The 14306-nt window shown below is 47.2% G+C and overlaps 1 pseudogene; it reads left to right on the forward strand.

The window, feature by feature from the left end:
- Nucleotides 1-572: 572 nt before the first annotated feature.
- Nucleotides 573-661, forward strand: LOC129023446 (U6 spliceosomal RNA; annotated as a pseudogene).
- Nucleotides 662-14306: the final 13645 nt, after the last annotated feature.

A 14306-nucleotide genomic window follows, 5' to 3' on the forward strand; every position in this document is an offset into this window, starting at 1 on the left:
TCCGGGGTTCAAGCAATTCTCCTGCCTCAGCCTCCTGGGTAGCTGGGATTACAGGCACCCACCACCATGCCTGGCTAATTTTTGCATTTTTAGTAGAGATGGGGTTTTGCCATATTGGCCAGGCGAGTCTTGAACTCCTGACCTCTGGTGATCTGCCCACCTCAGCCTCCCAAAGTGCTGGCATTACAGGCATGGGCCACTGTGCCCAGCCCAAATCACCTTCTTAACCAAAAACAAATGCCACCTCTGTCACCTTCTCATCTCCCTCAGCAACCATTCGCTCTCTGTTTCTCATCTCCACTGCAGAGGCAGGGGCTGTCTGCACTGTCTCCATGTCCCTACCTCCCACTTGTCTTTTCTGACAGCTCTAAGGAGGCATAACTGATGTACAATGAACTGCACATACTGAAAGTATACTATTTGATGAGTTTTGCCATATGTATACACCTGGGAAACCCTCACTATAATTAAGGTAATGAACATCTCCATCACTCACAAGTGTCCTTGTTCCCATGTACAAGCTTCTTGCTCCATCACTCACTGAAAATTCCCTTGATAAAGGTACCAGTAGTGTGCTTGCTTCAGTAGCACATACACTGAAATTAGAATGATACAGCTGCTCAAGGATGACACACAAATTTGTGATGTGTTCCATATTTTTTAAATGTCTTTATTTTAAAATGGTACCAGTGGGCTACCTCTCACCAAACCTGATGGGAAATGGTCATTGTCTCTCAGATGTCTCAGAAATATCCTAAATTCAATCTGTTCAAAACCAGACTGATAGGCTTATCCCCAAACCTACTTCTCCTCCAGTAGCACCACCAGGAATTGTTCCTGACACACTTAGGCAACGCTGCACAAAGCGCCTTCCATTTCACCTACACAGCTGCCTCCATCCCCTCCTCTCCATCTCCATCATCACCACCTTAGCCTCAAACTCCTTAATCGCTCATCTGTAGCATAGCAATGGTCTCCTAACAGCCAACTGTATTATGTTGGTGCACACACGTCACCTCAAAGCTGCAGCCAGAGGGATCTATTTGGAAAGCAAGTATGATCATGTAATCCTCACCCCCATTTATTATAAAATGTGGACAAAGACTGAAATCCATAGCATGGCCTATAGGGCTTGTGAGGTCTGGCCTCTCCTCTCCTCTCCAGCCCTCTCCTACCCCATCCCCACCTTGCTCTCTGCGCTCTCACCACACTGGCCTCTTTTCAGGCCCTTTAACTAACTCAGATTCCCCATCACAGGACTTGGCACATGTTGTTCCTCATCCTGAATGCTTTCCCATTCATGCTTCAGACCTTGGCTCAATAATCATTCCCTCAGAGAAGCCCTTCCTGACTTCACTAAGTGAGTTGAACGTCTTATCCCATCTTCACTTAGCACCTCACTTTTGTAGTGGGTGCCACAGTTGTGATTTGATTATCTGTATGCCTATCTGTTTCACTCACAGTTCACTTCCTTTACTAAATTCCTAGGGAAGAGACAGGGTATGTCTTTCTTTGCTCACCATAGTAGCCTCAATGCCTGACCTAGTTGAACTAGTCCCTAGCATTAACAATAAATATGTGTGAAATTAATGAGCATAGAGTGAGTATCTACCCTGTGCCACGCTTTTCTGCATATTCAGTTGCATTTACTCCTACCACCAGCCTTGCCAGTTGGGTATTTTGTTCTTTATAAATGAGATGATCAAGGCTCAGGGAAGCTGAGAAACCTACCCATGGTCACACAGCTGGAAGTGACTGAGCCTGAGTCCTTGTCAGCTCCCAGCTTCCTGGAAGGGGTGAGGGAGCATCTTCATATCCACTCCCATGCTCCATGGGTCTGTGCATAGGAGGTGCTTTACAGCATTACCTCAGTTCGCCCCCAGAATTGGCTTGTGATGTGGGTGCTCCAACCTTTTCCAAATGCAGTCATCTCATTGAATTTCAGAAAGATTATGTGAGCAGCCTACGGTTACTCAGCAAAATTACAGAGCTGGCCTTGTAATACAGAGTATCCGGGATGTTTTCACTGCACTGGGCACGATAGAACAGGCAGGTGAAATCAGCATGGAGGAATCGTTAACTCCCAAACAAAGGTCTGAGCTTGCTGCTGAACCTCCCTCTGGTCACACTCGCCACTCTGAGTCATCTGGGCTTTGGAAAATGCTCTTTCTTGGAGCTGCTCTGTTGGTGCATGACCCTGGCATTGGAGAGTGTCCAACCAAAGGGGAAGCAAGGGTGGGAGCCATGCTACATCCTTGTGCCAACTCGAGGAGGCCCATGTCAAGACGGGAGGTGGCAGCGTGTCCCTGGAGCTGACCTTCCACCTCAGCTTAAAAATAAATTCAGGTTTTGGGGTGGCTTTTCCACTGAGTCTGTGTCAGCCATCATCTTCCCTCTGGGCACAGTGTGGAAGCACAGGGTGGGTGTGGCCCAGGTGGACGGTGCCAGGTGTCTGCAGGCCCTGGGCAGGATCAGCCAGTATCCAGCTGGACTAGAACCAAGAGCCCTTGGGCGCTGGAGCTGCTTGGGCCTAAGCCTCCCTGCCTGCCTTTCTTGTGAAATGGGAGAGGCTCACTAGCTGTGGTGGCCTATGGTAATAGTGGAGTTCCTAGGAAGACTTCTCTGGGCTGGCCAAGAGGAGACAACCATCTGACTGGTGGGATGGGCAGTCTGCCCACCTGCCTCCCTGTGGTGGATCCATTGGAGACCCCATGCTTTCCTCTGCAGGCCCACGGCTCATGCCTTCCTTCTAGGTATAAGCGAATAGGGCAGTGTTTCTCGAATTATCTACAATCAATCTCAGACCCATCTTTTCAGGTCACAGCCCTTGCATGTTGTGGCAATTCCAAATTACTATAAAACATTTCTAAATTTTTACTCAGGATTTTGGTACTTAACTCACTGTGGTCTAGGAATAAGGAGTTAGCTGATTTGCATGGTCCACAGGCCACATTTTGAGGACCACTGGAATCGAGGACCCACTGTGGGCTAAGATCTTGGGGGTGTGAGTGAGGAGACTCAGAAATCAGAAAGACCCTGTCTGTTGCTCTGGAGGAGCACAGGCTCTAGAGAAAGACACCTGAATTCAATCCTGCCTTTTCACCTGCCAGTAATGTTTGGCAAGATACTTCCTTTTGTTGTGCCTCACTTTCTTTATCTGGAAAACAAGGATACCTATTATAGAAAGTAGCTATTGTTTCTTTCTGCTCATTGTCTGGACAAAGATAGATAGCATCTGATTTTCCTTTAAATTTGGGTAGATTGACCCCTTCCCATGGCTTCAGGGATGGGGATATAACCTAAGTGTGGCTAGTTAGCAAATTTGATCTCCCTGATTTATGATTGGTCCAGAATTGTGCACACACCCAAGCTGATGCACTGAAGGTCTGTCGTGGACCCCTCGCTGGATGTGTTAAAGAAAAGATGCTCTTTTTCTGCTGGGGTTGCTAAGTACAAGGAGCAACTTACTGAAAACAAAGCCAGTACAGAAGAAAGCCAAGCCAAAAGATGGAGAAAAAGGCTCCTTGAAACAGTGTTTGAGTGCCTGGTTCCAGACAAGCCTAAAGCTAGACTGATTCATGGAACTTTCAATTAGGTGCTATACATCTTTTTTATTTTTTCCTAAGTTGGTTTGAGTTTAATTTTGTTACCCACAACCAAAGAAGTTTCTTTTGTTTTTGTTTTTGTTGTTTTTTGAGATGGAGTCTTGCTTTGTCACCTAGGCTTGAATGCAGTGGCATGATCTCGGCTCACTGCAACCGCCACCTCCCAGGTTCAAGAGATTCTCCTGCCTCAGCCCCCTGAGCAGCTGGGATTACAGGCACCCGCCACCACGCCTAGCTAATTTTTGTATTTTTAGTAGAGATTGGGCTTCATCATGTTGGCCAGGCTGGCCTTGAACTCCTGACCTCAAGTGATCTGCCCACTTTGGCCTCCCGAAGTGCTGGGATTACAGGCATGAGCCACTGTGCCCGGCCAAGAAATTTTAATATACCAATCATGAGATGAAGTAATATATGAAAAGGGCTCACCACAGTGTCTGACACAGATTAAACACCCAATAAATGGAAACTATCATCATTATTCTCATCATCCAGTATCCATTGAGGTGTATTATATGCTGTGTACTGGGGATATGAAGATAAATCGGATATAATCTGTCCTCAAGAAGTTTCCAGTCTATGGGGAGGTATGAATCAAAGAGACCCAATTCTTGTAACAAACAAGGAAAGAGTCCATCAGGGTCAACAGAGCTGGACTAACCAAGGGTCATGTGGCTGCAGGAAGAGAAAGACACTGACAGGCTGGCGCAATGGTTCACGCCTGTAATTCCTGCACTTTGGGAGGCCGAGGCAGGTGGATCACTTGAGCTCAGGAGTTTGAGACCAGCCTGGCCAACATGGTGAAACCCCGTCTCTACTAAAAATACAAAAATTAGCCGGGCGTGGTGGCACGTGCCTGTAGTCCCAGCTACATGGGAAGCTGAGGCAGGAGAATTGCTTGAACCCGGGAGACAGAGGTTTCAGTGAGCTGAGATTGTGCCACTGTACTCCAGCCTGGGCAACAGAGTGAGATTCCATCTCAATAAATAAACAATAAAATAAATAAAAATTGACTTTATTATAATTTTTAAGGAAGCTAAAGGTAAGAGAAATCCAACTGACTAATGCTCAGAAAAGATTTCCTGGTCTGTTCAGCACATAGTGTTCCCTGCTAGCTTCACCCTTTTGATGCTTCCTAAATAAGACATGTCCTAGAGATGTTCATTCCTGCTGAGATGCACCATGCTCTTGGTATTCTGTTTTTCCCCTGCTCATTCACCCCACCCCTGCACCACACCCAATCAGTTGCCAAATCCTGTAATCCTGTTCATTCAAACCCTGCAATGGTCTTTCACCAGGCCGTCCCCTCCCGTTCATCTTCCCACTCCCCCAGCCCTGCTGCACACACAGCCTCTACCCAGGATCCACTACATCCCATCTCACCTCCTCTTCCCACAGCACATTCCGGAGCTGGTGAGAGCTTCTCATTGCCCAAGAAATAAACAGCAAACCTCTAATGGGACTGCAGGGCTTCCATGAACACTTCTCACTTTCCTTTCTAAAACAGGTGCTATTTGTACCCTGCCCATGCCCCTTAGCCCATCTGGAAAGTCACCTACAGATTTTGTGAAGGATTCTTGTACACACTGGTGGTTTCATGCCTCAAGCATTCACAGTCCTCTGCCCCAGGGCTTTCTTTGGTGGCTGGAGCTGGCTCACCCACCTGGGCAGGGTTGAATAGCCAGAGAATTGATGTCCGGGGGAGCAACCCTCAACCACCGGAATTCTGGACCTACCAGAATAGGCAGACAAATACTCCAACATCATTGCCTCTCTGTGGAACAATTCTAAAGTGTGTTGTACAGAGTCTCTCAGAGGGTCCTCAGTTACCCAACTTATTCATCTTTTATTGGCTTTCCTCTCTTCTCTGCCTCTCTTCGCCACTTCTTCACAGTGCTCCCTTCAACATCCTCTCAAATAAAATACTTGCCCACCCTATTAAATCCTTGATTCGGCATCTACTTTGTGAGATGCCCAAATCAGGACACTTTCAAAGCCTAGGCATAATTCCTATCACACTGTGTCATGCACCCTTAAGTACAACCAACTTAAAACTATATGCTCCCTGCTTTCACCCTTCCATGACTTTGTCTGGCTGTACTTTCACCTTGAAAGGCTTCCCACTTTCACATCTGTCCTCTCCCATCTATTGTTCAAGAATCAACTCAGTTTTCAATGTTTTTCATGATAAGCACAAGGAGTGATCACTCAATGCTTTGAACTCCAGAGCAGTCTGTCACTTCCTTCAGCATCACCTTTGTCCTCCAGGTTTCTCAACCTAGCGGAGTCTATTGACAAACTCTCTTTTACTTTTGTTCAACTGATGACCCCCATGGCCGGATCTAAACCTTATCATTACCCAGTTCTGGGATCTTAGATTCCAGTGTTTCCCGGATGACCACAGATACCTTTGGCTTTCTTGCTCCAGGGACACCTGCTCTATGAGGTTATCGAGGCCCCCAATCTCTTCCTCCCTATCTCTCAGCCTCTCTAGACCAGGCCTACCCTACCAATCCCATCCTGGTGAATCTTTTCCTCTAACTCACCAATCCCTTGGCCTCTTTCATCCTTCCATTTGTACAAAACCCACGTCTCGGTCAGTTCACCCATCAGCCTCATTGGTTTCCTCTCACCAGTAGCCTCAGAAGAAGTGCAAATCAGTTAAGAGCGTGCACAGGACTTACTAGGACTAAAACCTTAGCTCCACAGCTATTCACTGTATGACCTCGGGCAGTGTAAGTTTTTGGACTGCAGCCTCCTTCTCTGTAAAAGAGAAAAATAATAAAATGTTCTTCTACCCTCAGATAAAATTCAGTATTATTGAACCTTCAGTGTAAGTTTCAATTTTTAAATACCAAAGACGGGACAAACCGTCAGTAACTAGTAATAGGTTGTGTTAATCTTGCTTCTATTACTGTGTGTCTACTTCATTTCATTGCGGTGGGGGGACTTAGAATTGTGCCTGGCACAGGGTAGGCACTTCATAAATGCTGGCTGCTATTATTACTACTATACTAGTTTCCTACAGCTGCCATAACACACCGCTACAAACTGAGTGGCTCAGAACAATGGAAGCGTATTTTCTTTTTCTTTTCCTTTTTCTTTTTTTTTTTTTGAGACCGAGTCTTGCTCTGTTCCCCACGCTGGAGTGCAGTGGCACAATCTCGGTTCATTGCAACCTCTGCCTCCTGGGTTCACGCCATTCTCCTGCCTCAGCCTCCTGAGTAGCTGGGATTACAGGCGCGTGCTACCATGCCCAGCTAATTTTTGTATTTTTAGTAGAGACGGGGTTTCACCATGTTGGTCAGGTTGGTCTCGAACTCCTGACCTCGTGATCCACCCGCCTCAGCCTCCCAAAGTGCTAGGATTACAGGTGTGAGCCACCGCACCCAGCTCGGAAGCATATTTTCTTACAGCTCTGGAGGGCAGTGTCTGCAGAGATGGCTCTTTGGAGGCTCTGAAGGGGCACTGACTAACGCCCCTCTCCTGGCTCCTGGTGACAGCCGGCAGTCCTTGGTGTTTTGGTTTAGAACTGTACTGCTCTAATCTCTGCCTCTATGCCCACATGGCCATCCTGCTCTGTGTCTCTGTCTCCAGTCTCCCTCTGATTTGCTCTTATAAGGACACTTGTTATTGCATTTAGGGCCCACGCTAAATCCAGGATGATCTCATCTTGAGATTCTTTTTGTTTTTTTGTTTGTTTGTTTTGAGACAGAGTTTTGCTTTTGTTGCCCAGGCTGGAGTGCAATGGCGCAATCTCGGCTCGCTGCAACCCTCTGCCTCCTAGGTTCAAGCATTTCTCCTGACTCAGCCTCCCGAGTAGCCAGGATTACAGGGATGCACCACCATGCCCGGCTAATTTTGTATTTTTAGTAGAGACAGGGTTTCTCCATATTGGTCAGGCTGATCTCGAACTCCCAACCTCAGGTGATCCGCCCGCCTCGGCCTCCCAAAGTGCTAGGATTACAGGCGTGAGCAACCGTGCCCGGCCTCATCTTGAGATTCTTAATTACACTGGCAGATACCTATTTTGTCCAACTAGGGTCACATTCACAGGTTCCAGGGACTAGGACTTGGACATGTCTTTTGGGGGTCACTATTCAACCCACTGCAATTTTCTTTACAAAGAGTTTCAGTGGAGAGGTGGGAGTGGAAGCCAGATTGCAGAGGATCAACAAAGAGGAGGTAAAGAAACTTAGGTGATATTTTACATACATATTTTTTTGAGACAAGGTCTTTTTTTTTTTTTTGAGAAGGAGTCTTGCTCCATTGCCCAGGCTGGAGTGCAGTGGTGCGATCTCACCTCACTGCAACCTCTGCCTCCCGGGTTCAAGCACTTCTCCTGCCTCAGCCTCCCAAGTAGCTGGGATTACAGGCGTGTGCCACCATGCCCGGCTAATTTTTGTAATTTTAGTAGAGACGGGGTTTCACCATGTTGGTCAGGCTGGTCTCAAATTCCTGACCTTGTGATCTGCCTGCCTCAGCCTCCTAAAGTGCTGGGATTACAGGCGTGAGCCACCACGCCCGGCCTTGAGACAGTCTCCAGACTGGAGTGCAGTGGCACAATCTCAGCTCACTGCAACCTCCACCTCCCAGGCTCAAGTGATCCTCCCATCTTGGCCTCCTATATAGTGAGTAGCTGGGACTACAGGCACACACCACCATGCCCAGCTAATTTTTTAAAAGTTTTTTGTAGACACACGGTTTCCCTGTATTGCCCAGGATGGTCTAGTATTTCTGGGCTCGAGCAATCCTCCCACCTCGGCCTCCCAAAGTGCTGGGATTACAGGCGTGAGTCACCAGGACCACCCTAGATGATTATTTTAGACCCTTGGTTAAGAGGGGGTGCAAATGAAGGGAGAGCTGGAGGAGGGCTAGAAGCAGAAGAGGGATTTTTGTTCCTGTTTTAAAATATGGTGTATCCTTGAGTCTCTTGGGGGAAAAAGGATGAGAAAGACGGTGGAAGATCTTAAAGATATAGGAGAGGGAGGAACAATGAAGCAAGGAGCTGGCCCCAGAACTGAGATGCCATCAATAAATCAGGGCTGAATTGATGACTCAGTAAACCCCAGGATGGGCCAGCCACAGACCAGCCACCATCAAGCAGGTCGGAACAGAGACATGGCCGGAGGAGAGAAGTGTGAGCCAAGGAGACTCCAAGACAAGAGAAAACAAAACCAACCAAGCCTTTGGTGGAAGACCTGAGATTTGAAAAGGGATGAATCAGGATCATTCCCTGGGCAGTTTATAAACCACTTTCATCAGTTTCTCATCTGAAGCACTGATTCCTGCTGGAGGGCAGGCAGAGGAATCACAATGTTACTTGGATAGAGGAAGAAATCGAGACCCAGAAAGGCCTTGGGGCTAGTGAAGGACACATAGGTAGTTGGAGTGTTCAGAGTTCCAGCTGAGGAGGCAGGAAGCCCAGGAAGTCCTGGGGAGGGGGGTCCTCTGTCTCACAGCAAGAAGAAGCAGTTATTGAGGCTTCCACTCAGAAATGGACACTTTTTATTTTAGTAGTTTTTGGGGTACGGGTGGTTTTTGGTTACATAGATAAGTTCTCTAGCGGTGATTTCGGACAATCTAGTTCTCCCAAGCTGTGTACATTGTACCCAATATGTAGTGTTTTATCCCTCACCCCCTCCCAAGCTTCCCACCCGAGTCCCCAAAGTCCATTATGTCATTCTTATGCCTTTGCATCCTCATAACTTAGCTCCCACTTTTTTTTTTTTTCCCCAAGATGGAGTCTTGCTCTGTCACCCAGGCTGGAATGCAGTGGCGCAATCTCGGCTCACTGCAACCTCCGCCTCCCGAGTTCAAGCGATTATCCTGCCTAGGCCTCCTAAGTAGCTGGGATTACAGGCATGTGCCACCACACTCGGCTAATTTTTGTATTCTTAGTAGAGACGGGGTTTCGCCATGTTGGCCAGGCTGGTCTTGAACTATTGACCTCGTGATCTGCCCGCCTTTACCTCCCAAAGTGCTGGGATTACAGGCGTGAGCCACCATGCCCGGCCGCTTAGCTCCCACTTATAAGTGAGAATGTACAATATTTGGTTTTCCATTTCTGGGTTACTTCACTTAGAATAATGGCCTCCAGCTCCACCCAAGTTGCTGCAAAAGACATTATTTCATTCCTTTTTATAGCTAAGTAGTATTCCATGGTGTATATATACCGCATTTTCTTTATCCACTTGTTGATGGGCACTTAGGTCAGTTCCATATCTTTGCAATTGCGAATAGTGCTGCTAAAAACGTGTGTGCAGGTGTCGTTTTCATATAATGACTTTTTTTCCTTTGGGTACATACCTAGTAGTGGGATTGCTGAATCAAGTAGTAGATCTACTTTTAGTTTTTCAAGTAATCTCCGTACTGTTTTCCATAGTGATTGTACTAATTTACATTCCCACCATCAGGGTAAAAGTATTCCCTTTACACCATATCCACGCCAACATCTGTTGTCTTTTGACTTTTTAATTACGGTCATTCTTGCATTAAGGCAAAGTGGTATCTCATTGTGGTTTTAATTTGCAAAAACTGAACACTTAAAATACTGTTGCTCTTGTTCCCCTTTTGCACTCTCCTCCCTGGGCTTCTATGAGACACATCTTCCCAGTTTTTCACCTCTTGGATCTTTCTCAAGATCCTTTCCAGAGCGCCTGTTGCTCCTCCGACCCTTTACAGTGGGCGCTGTCCAGGTACTTCTCCCCTACTAAACTGTTTCCCAGGGTGCGCTCTGGTGGCCCTGGGCTCCAATTCATACCTCTAGTCTATTCCTTCCAAACCTAATCTTCTGCCCAGCCCTCTCTCCTGAGCTCCAGATTCATATACCCAGCTGCCTGCTGCCCTGTCCATCTGGGCGTCCCATGGGTACTTCAAACCCAACAGATACCAAACTGGACTCATCCCTTTTCCCCCAAAACGGGCTCCTCCTCTCATGTTCCCTGCTCAGTTGCTGGCACTACCCGCCACAATCCTGCCTCTGCCTCTCCCCCAGCATACTGTCAGTCACCAAGAGTTATCTGTCTCTTTTGGCTCATAAATATCTCATGACCTTGCCTCCCTCTCTCCATCCCCAGGCTTTGTCCCCATGGCTTACCTGGACCCTACAACAGGCTCTCCCTACCTGCTGGCCTTTCCAGTCCATCCTCCAAATGGCGATCCCATGATCTTCCTAAATCACAAAGATGATCCTCTTGCTCACCTCTTTAAAGTTGGCTTCTCCACTTCTGCTGGGTAAAGCACGAACTTGCATTCAAGGCCCTTGATGATCTGGCCTCTGGCCATATTCTCCAGCCTTATCAAGCCCGAATGTATTCCACCCTCCAGCCACACCTGTGATTTGCCATTTCGCAAATGCCCCCCACCTTCATCTAGGTTGCTTATTCTCCTTCCCACCACTGTCCACTTGAAGCCAGCTCAGGTATCTCCCCCTGCAAGAAGCTCTCCTGACTCTCCTTCCCATGAGTTAACTTCTCCACGTGTGCTCGACCCCACTCCTCTCATCTGCTCACACTATATGCTGATAATCTACCTGCCTGTCTACCCACTAGTTGGTACAGGGACCTGTCTGGGTTCCCAGAGTGGAATCCAGGACCTCACACACGCTCTGTACTCAGTTAATATTTCCTGGACTGTGCTGAATTGTCACAGTGTGGACCAAGCTGCCATCATTTGCAGTTTACAAATTCATTGCACCATTATTTTTCCACTCTTCTTCATGACACATAGTCAGCTCAAAATGTCTTTAAACAGTAAGTTTTTTTTTTTCATCTTTGCATTAGATACTTGGAATATACTCCCCAAACCGGTTTCTCTTGGTCAGGGGTTGTACTTAAGTGTGTGGTTTTTATTAGAACTGCTAAATAGTTCTCCAGAAAGATTGTGTTTATTCACATCACCACTATGTATACAGGAAAGGTATGATACCTTTCCCCATCCATCATAAGGCTATTATTATTATTTTTTTTATTTTTTTTATTTTTTGAGACGGAGTCTCACTCTGTCACCCAGGCTGGAGTACAATGGTACGATCTCGACTCACCACAAACTCCGTCCCCCAGGCTCAAGCGATTCTCCTGCCTCAGCCTCCCAAGTAGCTGGGATTACAGGCATGCACCACCATGCCTGGCTAATTTTGTATTTTTAGTAGAGACAGGGTTTCTCCATGTTGGTCAGGCTAGTCTTGAACCCCCGACCTCGGGTGATTCGCCCACCTCAGCCTCCCAAAGTGCTAGGATTACAGGCGTGAGCCACCACACCAAGCAAGGTTATTCTTATAATAAAAGATAGATTAACAAGAAAAAAGCACAATAAATTTATTGAATCAAAGTTTTACATGACATAGGAGCCTTCAGAAATAAAGACCCAAAAGCCCAGAGAAAGCTGTGTTTTGTGTTTAGGTTCAATGAAGAATGAACAGCCATGTGGAGATATGACTGGACAAAGAGGCATGATCTCATGGTAACAGACTGAGCGGGGAGATCCAGCAAAGCCTATCCAGATTCTTTTTGGTCTGTTTGCGCAGCATTCCTTCCTCCAGCATATGGGGCAGGACTGCTCTGGGATGAGGGTCTTCAAGGGGCAAGGGAAAAGGGAGAGTATTACCTTTCTAGATTTTATGGCTGGCTTAGCGGGGGAGAGGTTCTAGTTTCTATGACGTGCTTTGGGGAACAGAAATTCTGTTTTCTCTGATTTGCTTCAAGGGAGAAAGAGGAGCGGGAGACACAGGGACTGGATATTTTGCTTCTCTTTGAGTTCAAGTACTCAGCATGCCAAAGTGCCATACATTGGGCTATCACGTTCTGAGCCTCAACACCTGCAACATTGCCAGCAGTGGGTTTTACTATTTTTTCGTTCATATTTGCTACTTTAACGGGCATGCAGAGGTGATGGTCTCTTCCTTCAGGGAGCCTTCTATAATTCTAGAGAGACAGCTATGGGAGGGTGTGACAAGTGTCATAACAGAGGGGTGGGGTGTGGAGGGTAGCAGAGGAGACTGTGGCAGCCCAGGATGGCAGGGAGAGTCTAATCCAAGTTGTGGGGTTCAAGGAAAACTTCCTAAAGGAGAGGCCAGCTACCTCAGACTAATCAGGGTGATGCCTCCCACTGCCTCGTGTCTTCTATAGCATTCTTACTGCCATTGGCTTTCCTCATCTTGTCTCTGTCTTCTAGCTACAACAACTCAATGGGAATAGATACTTTTCCCATCTCACAAATGAGGAAACAGAGGCTCACAGGGACCACACAGCTAGAGACGGGGCTAGAACTCAAACCCAGCTCTATGTGATGCCCTTGGGCCAGTGCTCTTCCAGCCGTCCATGTTGATAAGGAACAAGGGACAGATAAGATACTTCCTAGGGATGACCAACCCGAGGAAGAGACTTCATTCACTACAACCCTGGAGGGTGAATAATGTCAGCCCCAGTCTATGAAGTCTAAACAACTTTCCCAAGGTCACACAGTGGTGCAACATAGACTCTCACCCCTACAGAGGACTTCCCCTCCCTGCCACACCCATCTCAGAGGGAGCAAACTTTATGCTCCTCCCCTCTCAATTCATAAGTTGAAGTCCTAATCCCTTGTACCATAGAATACGACCTTATTTAGAGACAGGGTCTTTACAGAGGTAATCAAGTTAAAATGAAGCCATTAGGGTGAACTCTAAACCAATATGATTGGTATCCTTATAAAAAGGGGACATTTGGGGCCGAGCGCAGTGGCTCATGCCTGTAATCCCAGCACTTTGGGAGGCCGAGGCTGGCGGATCATGTGAGGTTGGGAGTTTGAGACCAGCCTGACCAACATGGTGAAACCCTGTCTCTACTAAAAATATAAAATTAGCCTGGCGTGGTGGCATGCGCCTGTAATCCCAGCTACTTGGGAGGCTGAGGCAGGAGAATCGCCTGAACCCAGGAGGCAGAGTTTGCAGTGAGCCGAGATAGCGCCTCTGCATTCCAGCCTGGGCAATAACAGCGAAACTCCATCTCAAAAACAAACAAACAAACAAACAAACAAAAAAATTGGCTGGAGGGCGCAGAAATTTGGACAAGAAGATGGACGAGCATAGAGGAAAAAAGATGGGAAGAGACACAAGAAGAAACAAGACAAAGAACATGGGAAGCTACCAGAATTCACCTGGCATGTTCCATACCAGACAGGCATGGAACAGATTCTCCCTTACAGCCCTCCGAAGGAACTAACCCTGCCAACACCTTAATGTAAGACTTCCAGCCTCCAGAACTGTGAGATAATACATTTTTGTTGTTTAAGCCCCTTAATTTGTAGTACTTTGTTATGGCAACCCCAGTAAATTAATAAAGAGAAAACTGCCACCCACCCCCAAAACAGGGGATCCTGAAGATATTTTTGAACAAATGATTTTTGCGATTTCAAATTTTGTAATGTCTTCATTATATTTTTATTGAAGAAAATTGGGGCCGGGTGTGGTGGCTCACTCCTGTAGTCCCAGCACTTTGGGAGGCCGAGGCTGGCGGATCACCTGAGATCAGGAGTTTGAGACCAGCCTGACCAACATGGTGAAACCCTGTCTCTACTAAAAACACAAAATTAGCTGGGCGTGTTGGCGGGCACCTGTAATCCCAGCTACTTGGGAGGCCCAGGCAGGAGAATTGGACCTGGGAGGCGGAGGCTGCAGTGAGCTGCGATCGCGCCACTGTACTCCAGACTGGGCAATGAGAGTGA

This window comes from Pongo pygmaeus, chromosome 1, assembly GCF_028885625.2.
Source record: "Pongo pygmaeus isolate AG05252 chromosome 1, NHGRI_mPonPyg2-v2.0_pri, whole genome shotgun sequence".
In the NCBI taxonomy this organism is placed as follows: domain Eukaryota; kingdom Metazoa; phylum Chordata; class Mammalia; order Primates; family Hominidae; genus Pongo; species Pongo pygmaeus.